The sequence below is a fragment of the Poecilia formosa genome, unplaced genomic scaffold, assembly GCF_000485575.1.
Source record: "Poecilia formosa unplaced genomic scaffold, Poecilia_formosa-5.1.2 Scaffold11, whole genome shotgun sequence".
NCBI classification, from domain to species: Eukaryota; Metazoa; Chordata; class Actinopteri; order Cyprinodontiformes; family Poeciliidae; genus Poecilia; species Poecilia formosa.
This window is the reverse complement of record NW_006799950.1, coordinates 4,956,014-4,977,964: the sequence shown is the minus strand read 5'-3', so window position 1 is coordinate 4,977,964 and position 21,951 is coordinate 4,956,014.

Sequence of the window (21,951 nt, the reverse complement as noted above, 5' to 3'; positions counted from 1 at the left end):
CATTTTCTATGGAACATGTAGCAAATATTTTAAGATACAAACTGCAGAGAAAGTACAGTATTAGCACAAAACGTTCCACCCCAAAAAGCTCTTTTTCTCCAAGGCTCTTCAAAATGCACTTGTTGGACATTTCTGATTTAGCCACAACCGCATATGATCCAGAAACCTCCAAAGTGTAAATGTGTTTATGTTGTATACATGTGTTAGTCTTGTCAGTACATGTCAAGGTTTTTGAATGTGAAACCAGCTTTAGTTAAGTGATAAGATTTTATCTACAATGACAGATTGATGACATTTTTGGTCTCTGTCTAAATGTGAAAGAAATACACTGCTCAAAAAAATAAAGGGAACACTCAAATAACACATCCTAGATCTGAATGAATGAACTATTCTCATTGAATACTTTGTTCTGTACAAAGTTGAATGTGCTGACAACAAAATCACACAAAAATCATCAATGGAAATCAAATTTATTAACCAATGGAGGCCTGGATTTGGAGCCACACACAAAATTAAAGTGAAATGTTCCCTTTATTTTTTGAGCAGTATATGTTATTAGTTTTTATCATTGGTTTTCCAACGTGTCTCGTGCTAAAATCCGTTGCTGACTGGTGGATCAGGACCTTGTGACGTCTCCTCCCCTGGAAGCTGCTGACTCCTGAGGACATGGAGCTTTGACGCAAGAACATGTCCACATTAACAAGGATACTTGGCGAAATTTACATTTTCTGCTTCTCCTGTCAACAAACAAATAGGGATTTTACAAGAAAAACAGTCTTCCATAGTGGAGATTTAAAAAAAAAAAAATTATTGTAGCATACGTGTGAACTCCTTATGACATAAATTTCCATGTCCTGCTTTTTTTTTTTTTTAAACTGGGAACTGGAACACGGTGAGCTTAGGATTGGTCATTTCCAGAACCAAGTTCAAGCTACAGCGTAAAGACAGCATAATTATCCACCAACACTTAGTCCTGCTTAACTGTTGTTTGTACTTGGAAAAGTTTTTTCCACACTTTTGCAAAGTGCCTGATGAGCAAAGAGATTGGCCAGCTCATATTTCAAGCCTGTGTTGCTTAGTAGCTCTAATTCATGGTTATCTTGTTTGAATTTACCTTGCAAATAATTAATAGCATTATTTCTGAGGAATACAACTAAAGGCAGACCAAGTACCACAAGTACGAACAGATTGCCTTGTTCTGAAGAAATGCTAAAATAGGAATAACTGGCACTCCAAAACTACCCAAAAGGTTTTATAAGAGCTTGTCAGAGATTTGTAAAAATCTGACAATGGTAGGTAGTCAAAACAGGTCCTTATTAAAACCTTTGGACACTTTTGGATTTCTAATTTTTCTAGTTTTTTGTCTTCCTATGTGTGACCAAGTGCAATCATGCGCTACAGAGGTTTTTATGCTATGGGGGTTTACTGAAAATAATACTTATAATACAATATTTAACCTATTTTGTTTTCACTTTTTTTGAAATTTTAACTAAGCATAAACTCCACACATTAGATTACAAAAAATCCGTTACTCATCAAAAATGATTCTATGTTTTTGTACATAGATTGACTTACCAGTTAAATAATCTTATAAAAGATATAAAAGGAGAAAAGTCCAGGTCCCAATATGTGATATTAAATTGTGTTTTACACATTCAGAGCTGGGAAAAAGACAAAGTGACACTGTAATCCTTTTTCTTCCTTCCTTTCTTTCTTTCTTTCTTTCTTTTTTCTTCAAATAAATACAGCATTTCTGCTTGTCACAAGTTCATAGAATAAAAGAACAGTGTTCATTTAACTCAAACATTTAGTAAAGTAAAGTAAAATCAGAAAAACTGATCATTTTAAGTGGTCTTTTAATATTTTTTTCAAAGCGCTTTATATTTGAAAGGTTCTGTTGAAACGAAAATTGGCCCAATTTGTGAACCGGAAGAATCTTTATGGACTTAATGTTTTAATAAAATTATAACAAGCGGAGCTCCTAAGATGTTGATGTTTAACAGAAATTGCACCTTAAATTATTTTAACATTTTCATCCTCTTTTGAGGACCGCTTTTTCGTTTTTTAATTTGGCCTTCCTCTGAGTTAATTCCTGTCCTGTCACAGCATGTTGGTGGAGGAGCTTCAAATCGACTGACAAACACGGATCACAGACGGCCTCTTTCTCTGAAGCAGCACTTTACAAATGCTGAGTTTGACCTGCTACGCCACAGGATATTCAGGATATACGAGCAGCACAATTCTAATTCAACCCACCACTTACTCGATTCGCTTCAGTGACACAAAGACTGAGCTTCCAAGTCAGGAGCATTTTCTTTGACGTTAGAGCTTTGCCTATAATGATACGCTGTAACACATCTTCTATAAAGTGTGATTGAGAATCTGAAAAAAAAAAAAAAAATTGAGGGATTATTTGAAGTAAATCAGGATGCAAAACTGCATGTTTCATGAGTTTCGGGGTGATGCAGAGGAGCTCAGACCACACACCACGTCTAAATGGTGTTTACGGACATCCTTAAATAGTTAAGCTTATTTCCTCATGAATACAATGCAGCACAATCAGAAAGAGTCTGCCAAATAGCATTTAATTACAGTGCAGTTTTGTGTCGGTGGCTCACTAACTCTCCTAATGATTAAAATATGTTTGGATGGCTTGTTTGATAGCTTTTATTCCTGTGTCTGCTGACATATTGCTTTTTTATGCGAGTCTACAAGAAAACGTTTGTGATTCTTTAAACAATCTTTCCGAAGAGTTTTTTTTTTGTTTGTTTGTTTCTAAGGTGATTACATTTGCTTTTGTTTTCTAAGCATCCGAATCCATGTGGCGGATTTCAGAGTCATGTGAAACTGCAGCACCTTAAATAATTTCTTGAACTCGTTATACAAGAAGAAGAAAACACAAAGTGTAAAAAAAGAAAAAAAACCTTTATGAAGATGTTTACATTCCTATATGTCAATCTGTAGCTTCTTCTTTGTGTGCTCGCTGTGGTTAGTTGACATAAAGAATATAAGATAACAAGTTTTTAATCTTTTTCATCCCTCTGGGTTTATGGTGTTGGGAAGTGAAGTCGAGTTAAAGAAACGTAACAAAGCTAGTTGGTTTAGAGAAGAGGCTGAAAAGTGCCTCATCATACTTAGCAGATCGTCATTTTGACCTGGCTCTCCGCCTTATTCCTGTAGCCTGTGGTAATTAGTGTAAATTGAGTTTGCTTATTTTGAACCAGCCTTATTACGAGAAAACCACCGATATCTCTTCCAGAGAAGATAAGGATTACAACATGCAGAGATATAAGGTTTTATATTACAATGAGATAATATAATCATCACTGCAGCTTCGTCTTTCAAAGATTGGTGACGTGGAGAATGAAAGAAAGTTTATTCACATATTTGGTGTATTTGTCAACTCCTTTGAAGAACAGAGGTGAAACAAATTTATTCATTTTTGCACTGAGAGTGCCTTCACTTTGTGTTTAATTATTGTTAAGTATAATTTTCCTGCTTTGAGTTGCAATGGAAACACCAAGTTGTAAAACACCAATGAATTATTACCAATCATAACATGCTACCGTCATTTATTAAAGCTGAACTCATTCCAGATTTACTCTTGGCGGAGTGGTTTATCCTTTTGAGAAGCTGACACGTTCAAACTTCAGGTTTGTGTGTGAAGTTTTGATCACTCACAATGTAGAGGATCCACAAATTTTACTGAAGTAGGTGTAAAAATATTCATAATTTTACTGAAGCAAAAGTTTAAAAAAAATGCAGTGTGGTAAAACTACTCTAATAATGACAGAAGATTTTCTCCAAAATGTTACTGAGTACATTTGACTAGTTACTACCTACGTCTGGTTACCTTTGCTCATACAGTGCTCAGTGAGAGACAGCAAACATTTTAAATGCCGCAGCAGAAGAGTGCCTCCATATCTGCAGGCAAAACGAATTGTCAGGGAGAAAACAGGAAACGTCAGCGTCATTCAGCACGGTCATCGATCGTCAGTGGTTTTAGTCTTTGAAAAGCCACACCAGTATTTTTTCAGATTTTCTGCTTCACCCAGTCCAAGTTTGCTTTGCCGTTGTGTTCTCTTCTTCCATATAATCTGTCCACACGCTCATTCCTGTTCTTACATTATGTAAGAAGCATAATCCTCCATTTCCACAGACCTGAAATCACAAATCAGTATCTGCAGCATTTCTCTGCCATCTTTCGTGGCCTCTTAAACTGTAGCTTGCTCTTTACAATTAGCTAACCTATGGAAGATTTGCACTTTTGTTTTGAGAGGTATCTGAGCTTTGTTTTGAAAGGTCATCAAAATCCCTTTTCGTCTTTAGTTTATTTCTGTTAATAGTGTGGAACCTACTTTTTGAATAATCTAAGCAAATAAATTTTAAGATCTGTTTTTGCAGACTATCTGTAAACTATACTATTGAAATCTAGTTTATGGTTCAATTTGATTGCTGGTTTAGGCTTCAAAACCTTAGAAACTAACATGTACAAGACTGTGTCTCTTATTTTGAAGAGTGTCTCTTGGCTTTATTTTGAAATCCAGACTGACTGCTCAGTTTGATCAATGATATAAGCCCCCTTGCATTGAATAATCCCTTTTAATGACTGATTATTCATTTCCCATTCATTTACATGGCCAGCACCAGTTGAGTTGAAACAAGCTCACTCTAGTGACATCTCATACAAGATGATTTATAACACAGACTACATTCTTAAATTCTTCATTTTTCTCTATCTGCTCACTTGTACTTGCAAATTCCTTTTTGTCTTCATAATCGTACCAGTTCTGAGTTCTGTGTCTTCTTATCTAATCTCTGGAAGGAAAAACCATCACAAAAGCTGTAACAATGCAGCGACTCGACAGCTGTAGATAGTTCTGCCTCAGTGATGTGATTGTTGTCATATTTATTTTGCAAAATCTAAGCAAACAGTGTCGCTACTTCCTTCTACCTCGTGTTTCACAGCGATTTGTCAGGAATGGTTTCTCTGTATTTTGTTCTTTGTTTCCATTTGAAGCCACCATGGTTGAAACAAAGCAGCAGTCTCGGCTCTTGGTTTATTTATGTTTATTCAAAGACGCTGTTAGATGGTTTTGGAAGGTATTAATTAATAGCATTCTAATCAACCTATTAAAATGTAGAGTAAAGTGTTTTGGTCAACTATGCATTTTGTTTAAAATTTGACCGGAGACAGTCCGGTCCACCATTTTTATAATTTTTATTTTACAAGAGAAAATCTGAAAAATTATGTATTTATCCCCCCACTACTCAGAAAGTCCAGTTTTTAACCAGATCTATCTTCCAATCGACTCCGACCAACTTGCTCCAGGAAAAGCATGCCTTCAGCATGATGCTGCCGCCACCATGTTTCACCATAAACATGTGGCTTTTCATAAGATCAGAAATGTTATTTTTCTAACACTTTGTTCTCATTAAAGCAGAATACCTTCTTTCTCACTTGTGCAAACTGAAAATAAGACTTAACTTTTTAAATACAACTGTCTACTTGCCACTCTGCCAAAATAGTTGTCCCATCACCTGAGCTTGAGCTCTCTGCAGCTCCTGCGAAGGTGTGATACGTTTCCTTCTTTCTCTGTTTACCCACCAAGAATTTAGCTTCATATATTCAGTCTCAACTATAGTTGAGCAACATTACTAATACAGGAGTGAAGCTTTCAAACAGTGAGCGACACATCTTGGCTTTGGTTGTCAAGAAAATTTTTTTTATTCATTTTATTAAACTGTCGCCCCATTCTTACTGGTTACAACTGAACACTTTGTTTTGTCTATATATTTCTGTATTTTTTTTCGATTCCTGTCATGATTCCTGGTTGTGGGTCTGATCCGCTGGCCTGTGGCTGGACAGACTTGTCTGTAAGTCCCATGGGAACTACTACGGTGTCCCAGACAAATCCTTCTGCCAACAAGCCAACCTTCACAGATCTAGGCAACCTAAAGCCCCACTTCCCCTCCACAGTCAACTAAAAAAATCCAAGCAAAGTAAACAGTAAGCACCTAGTAGTCAACTTCCTTATCCTTGTTAATTATTCAAAATCCTGGAAGAGCACCTCAGCCCACAGTGTTCCTCCCTGTGTTTTTTTTCCCCCCTTCACACTCCTCCTCCTGCCTCCCCTTTCAACTTCAAACCCAGTCATTTCTGCAAGCTGAGCTTTGATTGTACCAAACACCTGTATTTTTCATGGAGAGACTTCCTCGCGAGCCCCCGCCCCCCATCTTTGATTGTTAAACAGCAGTGGCGCCGTCATTACTGTCTGTGCGACTGATGCCGCCCAGCTTCCCCTCCCACATTTCCACCTCTGCCTTTTAACCGGAACTTTAATTCCTCTGAAAGAAAATTTGGATCACTTCATTTCATCTAATTTCCCAAGAAACCCCCCTCTTTTTCTCTGCGTGTGTTTAGAACTTTAAATTGTGTGGTTGGATTCATCAAACGTCATAAAGATAATCACAGATTTCCTTGCAGCTGTTAACTGAACGCAGTGCCCAAAAAAAAAAGAAAAAGAAAAAGAAAAACGGGTGCATCATCATTTTTGGAAAATGTGGAAACTTACCAAATTTGTTGCATCTCGATGTAGCTGGGCAGCCGGCGTTGTTTCTGTAGCTCACCTGTAATCCTCCAGGAAGACATTCAGACGTATACAAACAGACACACACCTTTGCAGCAGTAATACCATGCTTTATTAGACGGCCTCCTCTGCTGCCATCCTGTCTCTCCCCCCGTCAGATTAATATCCTCTGGGCCTCTCACCAGCTGCTTCCGTCCCCTAAAACCCCTCATCTTTCTCCGGCCAGCCCTCCGCTTCACATACCAGGCTCCACAAACTGGCCCACGACACAGCAACAATCCTGCTGTCAATACAGAGCCTTGCAAAAGGATTTAACTTTTTTCACCTTTTGTTGTATTAGAACCACAAAATTCAATGCATTTATCACTGAATGTGGTAGACAAATTCTGAAAGTAGGTGTACTCATCTCCACTGAGTCAATATTTTGTTGAAAATCTTACACTTCAAGTCTTTAAGGTGTCTCTACCAAAGTTTAGTTTTTAGAGACTGACATTTGGCTGAGGGAGATTTGATTCACAGGGTCTGTGAATGTCCTGCTGTAGGAGTCACAAACCTTTGCAGCTGTAAAAGCCTGCAGCCCAGGTAAACCAAACTTTTAGAGCCACAAAAGCAATCAGTCTCTTTGTGAAACAAGAAGAGTCATTTTAAATGTAAGCAACAGTTTTGTTTTTATGTTTAGTACAGTTTTACTTTCCTCTAAATGACGTCGGTAAGGCATGTCGTTTTCAACCCATCAACTCCATCTGACTTGCTTTTGCAATCTGTAAAAGGAGTATTGAAAACATTGTTATTTTTTGTGTGGATATGTTGTATTGAAACCTAATAAAACTGGTAAAGCTGGGATGTTTTTGACTGTCTTTACATTTGAAAATATTGCTCAATCACAGTGGGAAGTGTAAAGAGCCACAGGTTGCAGACGTTTGTGCTAGCAAGTTAGTTTCCACCTGAGCATTCAATCTTTTTCTTCAGATTTTCTTCATTTTCCCATCAACAGTGACGAGCTTTCTTGTCCCATCTGATGAAAAGCAATCCCACAGCATGATGCTGTCACCACCATGTTTTTCTGTGAAATAGGTGTGTGTTGGTTTTTAAAGGTCGACTAAAACATTTAATCTGGTCCCATCTAGCCAGAGCACCTTCTACATTTTATATCTGTCCTCCATGCCTATGGTAGATTTTTAATGGACTCCTTCTGACTTGCTTTCAAAATCTGCTTTCTTCTTTTATGGTACATGGTGTGTGTAAGAAGTTTCCTTGTTGACAGATGTATATTTTGTATTTTTATGGATTAACTGCACGATCTGCTGTGTGTTCAGGGTGATGCGTGTTGCCGTCTGTAAAGTCCTGAGATCTTTGCAGTGATAATGATTCATAAGACTCTGGTTTAATTTTATGGTTTTGACTTTGAGCTTTGTGTAATTTTGGGTAATTTTTTTATTTCAGTGAATTCTTGTCACTGCTCAAGTTCTGTTCAGAAATTCATAATTGTTTAACTCTTTCCAGAATTGCCTTACATTCAGTTAATTTTCCTTTTATTTCTTTGTCATATAACTTCCCTATATTCAGTCTGTTGTTTACACTCCTGCTTTTCTCTTTAGTCCTGGTCAAATCCACCTGTAATATTGCACACCAAATTTAGTCTCAGTTTTCCTATCAGGACACCTCTGAAGATAATCAGAGCTTTAAAAGCAGATTTGTCCCTTTACATTTGTCTTTGTTTTTGATTCCCCACACACACACACTTAAAGGTTTCAGATCATAAAACAATATTAATATAAGAAATAAACTGCGTAAATATTAATTGCAGTCTTCAAATACTGATTTCATTAAAGAAGTTATTTTGAGAGTTTAGACCAAAATGCAGACAGGGATCAGCATGATAATAAGAGAATTGACCACAAGGAGACCAGGACATGGAGGACAGTCACCAGCAATGAACAAAGAAACCCAGTGAGCTAATGGTAAGAGTGGGGAATGGCATTGCATTTAGGTGAGTCCAATCAGGGGATGTGGAACAGCAACGCAGGGAGGATGAATAATTCAGATAGATGGAACTAAATTAGTCACATAGGATCTGCAAACCAAGGGGGAAAGAATAAAGAAGAATTCAAAATGCATCAAAAAGAGAACATAACAATAAACTAACAACCTTAAAATGAATGAACTGATATGGGAAAACAGTATGGACGGTAATGAATGAGTGAATATGGCAAGACCAATTCAACAACAAAAAAAACGACAAAGAAATGTTCAGAAAACCAACACAAACCAAAACCAAAACGCAAAAACGTTTTGATCAGAAGTAAAAGAAACAGCAGAAACCATTCTGGCGCTCTGTGTGAATGTATAGTTATTGGTTCCTTATTAAATCATGAATTATGGCTTCCTTTCATGGGCAAAATAAAATAAAATAAAATCATGATAACAAAGTGTGTGTCAACATGAATAAAAGATCTTCAAAAGCAACACATCATGTCCTGATCTAAGGAAATTCAAGAACAAAGTCACCGACATTTATCAGCCTGGAAAAGGTTAAAAGGTCATTCACGAGGCTTTGGAAGTCAAGTGAGCCACAGTGAGAGTTCACAAACTGAGAAAACAGGGAACAGCTTTCTGTCGTTGAATGGCCATGGAATGCATCACCGACTCATTTCGAAGGTCTCACAGCAGCATATGAAGCATTGCAGGCCACTGTTACCTCAGCTAAAGGTCTGTGTTCATTATCGATTAACAAGAAAGAGACTGGGACACAACGGTATCCAAAGAGAGCTGACCAAAAATAAAACACATTCTGTGAAACTTTCTGGAAATCATTCATCCCATTAGATCTGGCATGAAACTAACAAAGCATATATAAGAGAAACTGCTTTGGTGCTGCAGGTCTGGGCAGGTTGGTGTAATCAATGGAACTACAAATTCTGCTTTCATTCAGCTTTGCCGTTTTACCCAGCATCATGTTGTGATGTCACATTAAATCACATGATAATACATTGAAGTTAGTGATTACAATGTGGCAAAATGTAGAAAAGTTTAAAAAAAAAAGTATAAAAGATTTTCCAAATGTGCTGATAAAGTGAGGCTTGTTTGGATTTATCTTTAAAGACTCATCAAGTTTTTTTTATTCTCCATCAGGACAAAATACAAAGGTAATTTAATAACTTGTTGTGACTAACAGAGTAACATCCAATTTCCTTCTTAGCTGTACTTGACTAATTACCTGTTCATCACACTTTAAGTCAAAATAGCAGCTTGTTACTTTTGTAGTTTGATATATGAATGCATTTAGAAGCCTCGCTTGTAAATCTGTTAGTTTCACTATGTCTGTGCTGGCTTACACGCATGTTTCTGTGTGTGTGTGTGTGTGTGTGTGTGTATGCGCATGTTGTTTACGTGTACAATCCTTTCCTTGGGTGTGTCTGCTTTTGGCTCAGGTGGGTGTTTACTTCTCATGGTGTTTTGTGTGAGGGCAGACAGGATGTGCGATGCTTGTCAGCAGCTCCGGGAGATGAAAGGCTGGTGGAGGGAGTGGAAGTTGCCTGCTGCCGTTCAGGTAACAGGATGTCTTCTCACTGAGATTTCTCAACTTTTTAGGCCTATCGCCCCCAGCGCTCCCCAAAGGCTGTGTGGAGACATCAGTCAGGAGTGTGCTGCTTCGCCAAGTAACTCATCACCTCCTCCCAATTTGGCATAAGTGGGATTCAGTGGGGTCCAGGTGTTTCTTCTTGACAGATGAGCTTGGGTTGAGGGCTTGACGCAGACAGACTGCCACTCATGGGCAAGTGAACTGATAAAAACACTCATTCGTCATGATTGCGCCATCAAAACACGCAACCTGAGTACCTTTCAAAAAATGGAATCTGCCGGTATTCATCTTGACTAGTGGTGCTCACTGACTTAGAAACAATTGAGTGAAAGGAAGGATTACGCATGTCAGTGAGTGCAGCTGAGCTGGTTTGCATGGCTAAAGAAAACATTTCTAGGATTCTTTTTGACAAAGCTTTTGTAAAAGGCTTGATGCCATTTCTGTTGCCTTTCGGTTGATCGTTTTATTACAAAGAAAGGATTGCAGGACCGGTTTAATCAGCTATTATATTTTACCAGCTAAGTTGTTTGTCTTGTAAAACCAAAATGAAGGAAACTTTGTTGTTGAGGTGAGCCTTTTGTGTTTAGGTTCCGGTTGCACACACACTATGTACTGCGTTCATAGAAGTTTAGATCTACCACCCCAAAGCACATGATTCAGCTCTGCAGGTCAGGGCATCTGTTAAGTAGCATTGTGCTTACGTCACAGGTCTTGAAATCCAGTCCTCAAGAGTTGGTGTTCTACAATTTTAGATGCGTCTCCGTCTCAACAAACCTGAGTTAAATCATGAGGACAGCAGGACTCTGGAGAACTTGATCACAAGTCACTTGCATTAAATTCAGTCACTTGACGCAAGTTTACAGGACCAGGAACACATCTAAAAAGCTGCAGCACAGCTGCCCTTGAGAACAGGAGTTGAAGACTCCTGGCCTAATATCCCAGCTATGTGCATTTACTTTAAAATATTTTACATATGCTCCACAAAGTTATTTTCAAATAAGCAGATTTTATGCAAATATTGAGAAGGTACATTCCACGAAAAAATAAAATAAAAAAATCTGCCAATAGTTGAGTCCACAGCTGTGAAGGGTTCACTGTACCACTGTATACCAAACACTGAGTTTGGCCTCAACAGACACCCCATAAAGCAACATTTTATTATTGTGTGACAGAAGAGTGTCAATTTCTATTGACTGGATCTGCAAATAAGCAATACACACCGCCTTGCAATGCAGAAAAAGCTTCACAAAGCCAAACTTCAGCCTATTTATACAGCAAAAGATGAGAATGTTTTAAACTTTGATACTAAAGTTTTAGAAACAATCTGATTTTTTTTTTTAAATCTCCTGTAGGCTGGGATCCACTCTTTGCAAACATTACAGAAGCAGTTACTGTGAAAATAACCAATGTCAGGTAAAACACAAGGGTTCGACCCTTAAAAATCAATCAGTGGTTTCTAAAGTGTAGCTAGACGGTGCTGGGGACTGAGTGTGTCTCCAAAGTCTGAGACAGGGAGTGCCAGCGACATAATTCAATGAAACACCACTGAGGGGGGACACACCCACTCAATAAACTACTGACACCACACACAAACTTTAATTACACTGATTAGCCAACAGGGGATTCAGGGACCGGTAAAAACCAGTGCTGTGCAGGAGCAGTGTCATTGAGCCAAAGACTGTGACCTATTTATACAGCAAAGATAAACATATATTTAACTTGTTACACTCAGTATTATTCCACTTAGTACTCAGGTGTAGTACAACTTTTATTTCATATAATCTAGTGATGCAAATGTGCACTGTAGTTTCCTTTTTTACTGTTACATTGGATTTCATAAAGACATCCTGGTACATAACTCTTTACCACATGGAGTGTTAATTATATTTTTTGATTGATTAATTTATATCGTAATCTGCTTGTGTTACTATGTGGGAATAAAAAATGGGCTTTCTAACTTTTTAAAGGTCAAGTGCATTGGATGCAGTGACATCTAGTGGTTAAAACTGAAAACAACTCACTACCTTTCCACCTAAACCACACACACTTGTTGAAAAAAATGTAGGAACGTTAACCATCACTGGAGTTACGTGAATAGCTGACAGCTTTGTTAAGCATTGCCAACAATAATAGAAAAATACTTCATGGGATTTTTCTTTCTTTACCAATAAACAAGTCCTTAGTAAAATAAAATCTGTCTTCACATTGCAGCTAATGAACACAAAAACCTACTAATCCTGCATATCAATAGTATATAAGTCACCTTCACAATTATTATTTTAACTTAAAAAAAAAATCCTGGTTGGGAAAATAGAGATTTTTGACTGTTATGAGCTTCATTTATTTTTTTTTTCTTTCATTTGAATAGGATATATTTCAGTTACCACTTGATTATTCCTTTTCATAGATTATGCAGATTTGCAAAAACTTGTAGGGATTCTCATAATGTTTGCATTTAATAAGAGAGAGATTCAAAATAACAAAAGTGACCGTAACCCAGAACAAGAATGACTAAAAACACAAAGCAATAAAACTCAGAAACAGGAGCGACAGAGAAACTGAATAAGTAAAACACAGGAAGCACAAAACCAAAATAAAACAGAAACAAAGTTCTATGAAGAAAATCAGTAACTAAAGCATACAACCATAAATATAAAACACTAAACAACATATTAAAAACCTAAAGTACCCTACACAGATACAAAATGAACACACAGAGCTCTAGAATATGACATCCCAGAGCAAGATGCTGCCACCACCATGCTTTTTTGGTAGGGATGTAACGTTTAGATACATATGAAGTATTAGTTTTGAAAATTGTTGTGGATGTGGAAGACTCAAACGCAGACAGGAGACTGCCAAGTTAATAATTTATGGTCAGCTTAAAAAGAATAAAAAAGAATTTAAAAAAAAATCAAAGTCCAGAAAAGGAAACAAAAACAAACAAACAAAAAAAAACAAACAAAACAAACAGACATATTAGGCTGTGAACAGACAGGAAAATATTTATGATGTTGTGTATGAGTAATTCAAACTGAAGCCTGTCTCATAACAACCAGAGGAACTTTAGTTGAATCATTAGTAATATTCCTGCTCAGTCTCTTTTATAGACCTCCAAACACATGTACAGTACCATTTTTGGCATTTGTAACTCTAATTTTCAACACAGGTTTCTCTCATATGCACATTTTCTATAGTATTACAAGACAATGTCATTTTGCAGCTGTAACAGATGGACTCATACCAACAAAAATTAAGGGGAAAAAAAGAGAAGTCAGAAAAGAAGTGGCAAATAAACTGGAGCTAAATTGAACACCCTTCAGAGATNCGTTGTGTTCTCTTCTTCCATATAATCTGTCCACACGCTCATTCCTGTTCTTACATTATGTAAGAAGCATAATCCTCCATTTCCACAGACCTGAAATCACAAATCAGTATCTGCAGCATTTCTCTGCCATCTTTCGTGGCCTCTTAAACTGTAGCTTGCTCTTTACAATTAGCTAACCTATGGAAGATTTGCACTTTTGTTTTGAGAGGTATCTGAGCTTTGTTTTGAAAGGTCATCAAAATCCCTTTTCGTCTTTAGTTTATTTCTGTTAATAGTGTGGAACCTACTTTTTGAATAATCTAAGCAAATAAATTTTAAGATCTGTTTTTGCAGACTATCTGTAAACTATACTATTGAAATCTAGTTTATGGTTCAATTTGATTGCTGGTTTAGGCTTCAAAACCTTAGAAACTAACATGTACAAGACTGTGTCTCTTATTTTGAAGAGTGTCTCTTGGCTTTATTTTGAAATCCAGACTGACTGCTCAGTTTGATCAATGATATAAGCCCCCTTGCACTGAATAATCCCTTTTAATGACTGATTATTCATTTCCCATTCATTTACATGGCCAGCACCAGTTGAGTTCAAACAAGCTCACTCTAGTGACATCTCATACAAGATGATTTATAACACAGACTACATTCTTAAATTCTTCATTTTTCTCTATCTGCTCACTTGTACTTGCAAATTCCTTTTTGCCTTCATAATCGTATCAGTTCTGAGTTCTGTGTCTTCTTATCTAATCTCTGGAAGGAAAAACCATCACAAAAGCTGTAACAATGCAGCGACTCGACAGCTGTAGATAGTTCTGCCTCAGTGATGTGATTGTTGTCATATTTATTTTGCAAAATCTAAGCAAACAGTGTCGCTACTTCCTTCTACCTCGTGTTTCACAGCGATTTGTCAGGAATGGTTTCTCTGTATTTTGTTCTTTGTTTCCATTTGAAGCCACCATGGTTGAAACAAAGCAGCAGTCTCGGCTCTTGGTTTATTTATGTTTATTCAAAGACGCTGTTAGATGGTTTTGGAAGGTATTAATTAATAGCATTCTAATCAACCTATTAAAATGTAGAGTAAAGTGTTTTGGTCAACTATGCATTTTGTTTAAAATTTGACCGGAGACAGTCCGGTCCACCATTTTTATAATTTTTATTTTACAAGAGAAAATCTGAAAAATTATGTATTTATCCCCCCACTACTCAGAAAGTCCAGTTTTTAACCAGATCTATCTTCCAATCGACTCCGACCGACTTGCTCCGGGAAAAGCATGCCTTCAGCATGATGCTGCCGCCACCATGTTTCACCATAAACATGTGGCTTTTCATAAGATCAGAAATGTTATTTTTCTAACACTTTGTTCTCATTAAAGCAGAATACCTTCTTTCTCACTTGTGCAAACTGAAAATAAGACTTAACTTTTTAAATACAACTGTCTACTTGCCACTCTGCCAGAATAGTTGTCCCATCACCTGAGCTTGAGCTCTCTGCAGCTCCTGCGAAGGTGTGATACGTTTCCTTCTTTCTCTGTTTACCCACCAAGAATTTAGCTTCATATATTCAGTCTCAACTATAGTTGAGCAACATTACTAATACAGGAGTGAAGCTTTCAAACAGTGAGCGACACATCTTGGCTTTGGTTGTCAAGAAAATTTTTTTTATTCATTTTATTAAACTGTCGCCCCATTCTTACTGGTTACAACTGAACACTTTGTTTTGTCTATATATTTCTGTATTTTTTTTCGATTCCTGTCATGATTCCTGGTTGTGGGTCTGATCCGCTGGCCTGTGGCTGGACAGACTTGTCTGTAAGTCCCATGGGAACTACTACGGTGTCCCAGACAAATCCTTCTGCCAACAAGCCAACCTTCACAGATCTAGGCAACCTAAAGCCCCACTTCCCCTCCACAGTCAACTAAAAAAATCCAAGCAAAGTAAACAGTAAGCACCTAGTAGTCAACTTCCTTATCCTTGTTAATTATTCAAAATCCTGGAAGAGCACCTCAGCCCACAGTGTTCCTCCCTGTGTTTTTTTTCCCCCCTTCACACTCCTCCTCCTGCCTCCCCTTTCAACTTCAAACCCAGTCATTTCTGCAAGCTGAGCTTTGATTGTACCAAACACCTGTATTTTTCATGGAGAGACTTCCTCGCGAGCCCCCGCCCCCCATCTTTGATTGTTAAACAGCAGTGGCGCCGTCATTACTGTCTGTGCGACTGATGCCGCCCAGCTTCCCCTCCCACATTTCCACCTCTGCCTTTTAACCGGAACTTTAATTCCTCTGAAAGAAAATTTGGATCACTTCATTTCATCTAATTTCCCAAGAAACCCCCCTCTTTTTCTCTGCGTGTGTTTAGAACTTTAAATTGTGTGGTTGGATTCATCAAACGTCATAAAGATAATCACAGATTTCCTTGCAGCTGTTAACTGAACGCAGTGCCCAAAAAAAAAAGAAAAAGAAAAAGAAAAACGGGTGCATCATCATTTTTGGAAAATGTGGAAACTTACCAAATTTGTTGCATCTCGATGTAGCTGGGCAGCCGGCGTTGTTTCTGTAGCTCACCTGTAATCCTCCAGGAAGACATTCAGACGTATACAAACAGACACACACCTTTGCAGCAGTAATACCATGCTTTATTAGACGGCCTCCTCTGCTGCCATCCTGTCTCTCCCCCCGTCAGATTAATATCCTCTGGGCCTCTCACCAGCTGCTTCCGTCCCCTAAAACCCCTCATCTTTCTCCGGCCAGCCCTCCGCTTCACATACCAGGCTCCACAAACTGGCCCACGACACAGCAACAATCCTGCTGTCAATACAGAGCCTTGCAAAAGGATTTAACTTTTTTCACCTTTTGTTGTATTAGAACCACAAAATTCAATGCATTTATCACTGAATGTGGTAGACAAATTCTGAAAGTAGGTGTACTCATCTCCACTGAGTCAATATTTTGTTGAAAATCTTACACTTCAAGTCTTTAAGGTGTCTCTACCAAAGTTTAGTTTTTAGAGACTGACATTTGGCTGAGGGAGATTTGATTCACAGGGTCTGTGAATGTCCTGCTGTAGGAGTCACAAACCTTTGCAGCTGTAAAAGCCTGCAGCCCAGGTAAACCAAACTTTTAGAGCCACAAAAGCAATCAGTCTCTTTGTGAAACAAGAAGAGTCATTTTAAATGTAAGCAACAGTTTTGTTTTTATGTTTAGTACAGTTTTACTTTCCTCTAAATGACGTCGGTAAGGCATGTCGTTTTCAACCCATCAACTCCATCTGACTTGCTTTTGCAATCTGTAAAAGGAGTATTGAAAACATTGTTATTTTTTGTGTGGATATGTTGTATTGAAACCTAATAAAACTGGTAAAGCTGGGATGTTTTTGACTGTCTTTACATTTGAAAATATTGCTCAATCACAGTGGGAAGTGTAAAGAGCCACAGGTTGCAGACGTTTGTGCTAGCAAGTTAGTTTCCACCTGAGCATTCAATCTTTTTCTTCAGATTTTCTTCATTTTCCCATCAACAGTGACGAGCTTTCTTGTCCCATCTGATGAAAAGCAATCCCACAGCATGATGCTGTCACCACCATGTTTTTCTGTGAAATAGGTGTGTGTTGGTTTTTAAAGGTCGACTAAAACATTTAATCTGGTCCCATCTAGCCAGAGCACCTTCTACATTTTATATCTGTCCTCCATGCCTATGGTAGATTTTTAATGGACTCCTTCTGACTTGCTTTCAAAATCTGCTTTCTTCTTTTATGGTACATGGTGTGTGTAAGAAGTTTCCTTGTTGACAGATGTATATTTTGTATTTTTATGGATTAACTGCACGATCTGCTGTGTGTTCAGGGTGATGCGTGTTGCCGTCTGTAAAGTCCTGAGATCTTTGCAGTGATAATGATTCATAAGACTCTGGTTTAATTTTATGGTTTTGACTTTGAGCTTTGTGTAATTTTGGGTAATTTTTTTATTTCAGTGAATTCTTGTCACTGCTCAAGTTCTGTTCAGAAATTCATAATTGTTTAACTCTTTCCAGAATTGCCTTACATTCAGTTAATTTTCCTTTTATTTCTTTGTCATATAACTTCCCTATATTCAGTCTGTTGTTTACACTCCTGCTTTTCTCTTTAGTCCTGGTCAAATCCACCTGTAATATTGCACACCAAATTTAGTCTCAGTTTTCCTATCAGGACACCTCTGAAGATAATCAGAGCTTTAAAAGCAGATTTGTCCCTTTACATTTGTCTTTGTTTTTGATTCCCCACACACACACACTTAAAGGTTTCAGATCATAAAACAATATTAATATAAGAAATAAACTGCGTAAATATTAATTGCAGTCTTCAAATACTGATTTCATTAAAGAAGTTATTTTGAGAGTTTAGACCAAAATGCAGACAGGGATCAGCATGATAATAAGAGAATTGACCACAAGGAGACCAGGACATGGAGGACAGTCACCAGCAATGAACAAAGAAACCCAGTGAGCTAATGGTAAGAGTGGGGAATGGCATTGCATTTAGGTGAGTCCAATCAGGGGATGTGGAACAGCAACGCAGGGAGGATGAATAATTCAGATAGATGGAACTAAATTAGTCACATAGGATCTGCAAACCAAGGGGGAAAGAATAAAGAAGAATTCAAAATGCATCAAAAAGAGAACATAACAATAAACTAACAACCTTAAAATGAATGAACTGATATGGGAAAACAGTATGGACGGTAATGAATGAGTGAATATGGCAAGACCAATTCAACAACAAAAAAAACGACAAAGAAATGTTCAGAAAACCAACACAAACCAAAACCAAAACGCAAAAACGTTTTGATCAGAAGTAAAAGAAACAGCAGAAACCATTCTGGCGCTCTGTGTGAATGTATAGTTATTGGTTCCTTATTAAATCATGAATTATGGCTTCCTTTCATGGGCAAAATAAAATAAAATAAAATCATGATAACAAAGTGTGTGTCAACATGAATAAAAGATCTTCAAAAGCAACACATCATGTCCTGATCTAAGGAAATTCAAGAACAAAGTCACCGACATTTATCAGCCTGGAAAAGGTTAAAAGGTCATTCACGAGGCTTTGGAAGTCAAGTGAGCCACAGTGAGAGTTCACAAACTGAGAAAACAGGGAACAGCTTTCTGTCGTTGAATGGCCATGGAATGCATCACCGACTCATTTCGAAGGTCTCACAGCAGCATATGAAGCATTGCAGGCCACTGTTACCTCAGCTAAAGGTCTGTGTTCATTATCGATTAACAAGAAAGAGACTGGGACACAACGGTATCCAAAGAGAGCTGACCAAAAATAAAACACATTCTGTGAAACTTTCTGGAAATCATTCATCCCATTAGATCTGGCATGAAACTAACAAAGCATATATAAGAGAAACTGCTTTGGTGCTGCAGGTCTGGGCAGGTTGGTGTAATCAATGGAACTACAAATTCTGCTTTCATTCAGCTTTGCCGTTTTACCCAGCATCATGTTGTGATGTCACATTAAATCACATGATAATACATTGAAGTTAGTGATTACAATGTGGCAAAATGTAGAAAAGTTTAAAAAAAAAAGTATAAAAGATTTTCCAAATGTGCTGATAAAGTGAGGCTTGTTTGGATTTATCTTTAAAGACTCATCAAGTTTTTTTTATTCTCCATCAGGACAAAATACAAAGGTAATTTAATAACTTGTTGTGACTAACAGAGTAACATCCAATTTCCTTCTTAGCTGTACTTGACTAATTACCTGTTCATCACACTTTAAGTCAAAATAGCAGCTTGTTACTTTTGTAGTTTGATATATGAATGCATTTAGAAGCCTCGCTTGTAAATCTGTTAGTTTCACTATGTCTGTGCTGGCTTACACGCATGTTTCTGCGTGTGTGTGTGTGTGTGTGTGTGTGTGTGTGCATGTTGTTTACGTGTACAATCCTTTCCTTGGGTGTGTCTGCTTTTGGCTCAGGTGGGTGTTTACTTCTCATGGTGTTTTGTGTGAGGGCAGACAGGATGTGCGATGCTTGTCAGCAGCTCCGGGAGATGAAAGGCTGGTGGAGGGAGTGGAAGTTGCCTGCTGCCGTTCAGGTAACAGGATGTCTTCTCACTGAGATTTCTCAACTTTTTAGGCCTATCGCCCCCAGCGCTCCCCAAAGGCTGTGTGGAGACATCAGTCAGGAGTGTGCTGCTTCGCCAAGTAACTCATCACCTCCTCCCAATTTGGCATAAGTGGGATTCAGTGGGGTCCAGGTGTTTCTTCTTGACAGATGAGCTTGGGTTGAGGGCTTGACGCAGACAGACTGCCACTCATGGGCAAGTGAACTGATAAAAACACTCATTCGTCATGATTGCGCCATCAAAACACGCAACCTGAGTACCTTTCAAAAAATGGAATCTGCCGGTATTCATCTTGACTAGTGGTGCTCACTGACTTAGAAACAATTGAGTGAAAGGAAGGATTACGCATGTCAGTGAGTGCAGCTGAGCTGGTTTGCATGGCTAAAGAAAACATTTCTAGGATTCTTTTTGACAAAGCTTTTGTAAAAGGCTTGATGCCATTTCTGTTGCCTTTCGGTTGATCGTTTTATTACAAAGAAAGGATTGCAGGACCGGTTTAATCAGCTATTATATTTTACCAGCTAAGTTGTTTGTCTTGTAAAACCAAAATGAAGGAAACTTTGTTGTTGAGGTGAGCCTTTTGTGTTTAGGTTCCGGTTGCACACACACTATGTACTGCGTTCATAGAAGTTTAGATCTACCACCCCAAAGCACATGATTCAGCTCTGCAGGTCAGGGCATCTGTTAAGTAGCATTGTGCTTACGTCACAGGTCTTGAAATCCAGTCCTCAAGAGTTGGTGTTCTACAATTTTAGATGCGTCTCCGTCTCAACAAACCTGAGTTAAATCATGAGGACAGCAGGACTCTGGAGAACTTGATCACAAGTCACTTGCATTAAATTCAGTCACTTGACGCAAGTTTACAGGACCAGGAACACATCTAAAAAGCTGCAGCACAGCTGCCCTTGAGAACAGGAGTTGAAGACTCCTGGCCTAATATCCCAGCTATGTGCATTTACTTTAAAATATTTTACATATGCTCCACAAAGTTATTTTCAAATAAGCAGATTTTATGCAAATATTGAGAAGGTACATTCCACGAAAAAATAAAATAAAAAAATCTGCCAATAGTTGAGTCCACAGCTGTGAAGGGTTCACTGTACCACTGTATACCAAACACTGAGTTTGGCCTCAACAGACACCCCATAAAGCAACATTTTATTATTGTGTGACAGAAGAGTGTCAATTTCTATTGACTGGATCTGCAAATAAGCAATACACACCGCCTTGCAATGCAGAAAAAGCTTCACAAAGCCAAACTTCAGCCTATTTATACAGCAAAAGATGAGAATGTTTTAAACTTTGATACTAAAGTTTTAGAAACAATCTGATTTTTTTTTTTAAATCTCCTGTAGGCTGGGATCCACTCTTTGCAAACATTACAGAAGCAGTTACTGTGAAAATAACCAATGTCAGGTAAAACACAAGGGTTCGACCCTTAAAAATCAATCAGTGGTTTCTAAAGTGTAGCTAGACGGTGCTGGGGACTGAGTGTGTCTCCAAAGTCTGAGACAGGGAGTGCCAGCGACATAATTCAATGAAACACCACTGAGGGGGGACACACCCACTCAATAAACTACTGACACCACACACAAACTTTAATTACACTGATTAGCCAACAGGGGATTCAGGGACCGGTAAAAACCAGTGCTGTGCAGGAGCAGTGTCATTGAGCCAAAGACTGTGACCTATTTATACAGCAAAGATAAACATATATTTAACTTGTTACACTCAGTATTATTCCACTTAGTACTCAGGTGTAGTACAACTTTTATTTCATATAATCTAGTGATGCAAATGTGCACTGTAGTTTCCTTTTTTACTGTTACATTGGATTTCATAAAGACATCCTGGTACATAACTCTTTACCACATGGAGTGTTAATTATATTTTTTGACTGGTTAATTTATATCGTTATCTGCTTGTGTTACTATGTGGGAATAAAAAATGGGCTTTCTAACTTTTTAAAGGTCAAGTGCATTGGATGCAGTGACATCTAGTGGTTAAAACTGAAAACAACTCACTACCTTTCCACCTAAACCACACACACTTGTTGAAAAAAATGTAGGAACGTTAACCATCACTGGAGTTACGTGAATAGCTGACAGCTTTGTTAAGCATTGCCAACAATAATAGAAAAACACTTCCTGGGATTTTTCTTTCTTTCTAAACAAGTCCTTAGTAAAATAAAATCTGTCTTCACATTGCAGCTAATGAACACAAAAACCTACTAATCCTGCATATCAATAGTATATAAGTCACCTTCACAATTATTATTTTAACTTAAAAAAAAAATAATCCTGGTTGGGAAAATAGAGATTTTTGACTGTTATGAGCTTCATTTATTTT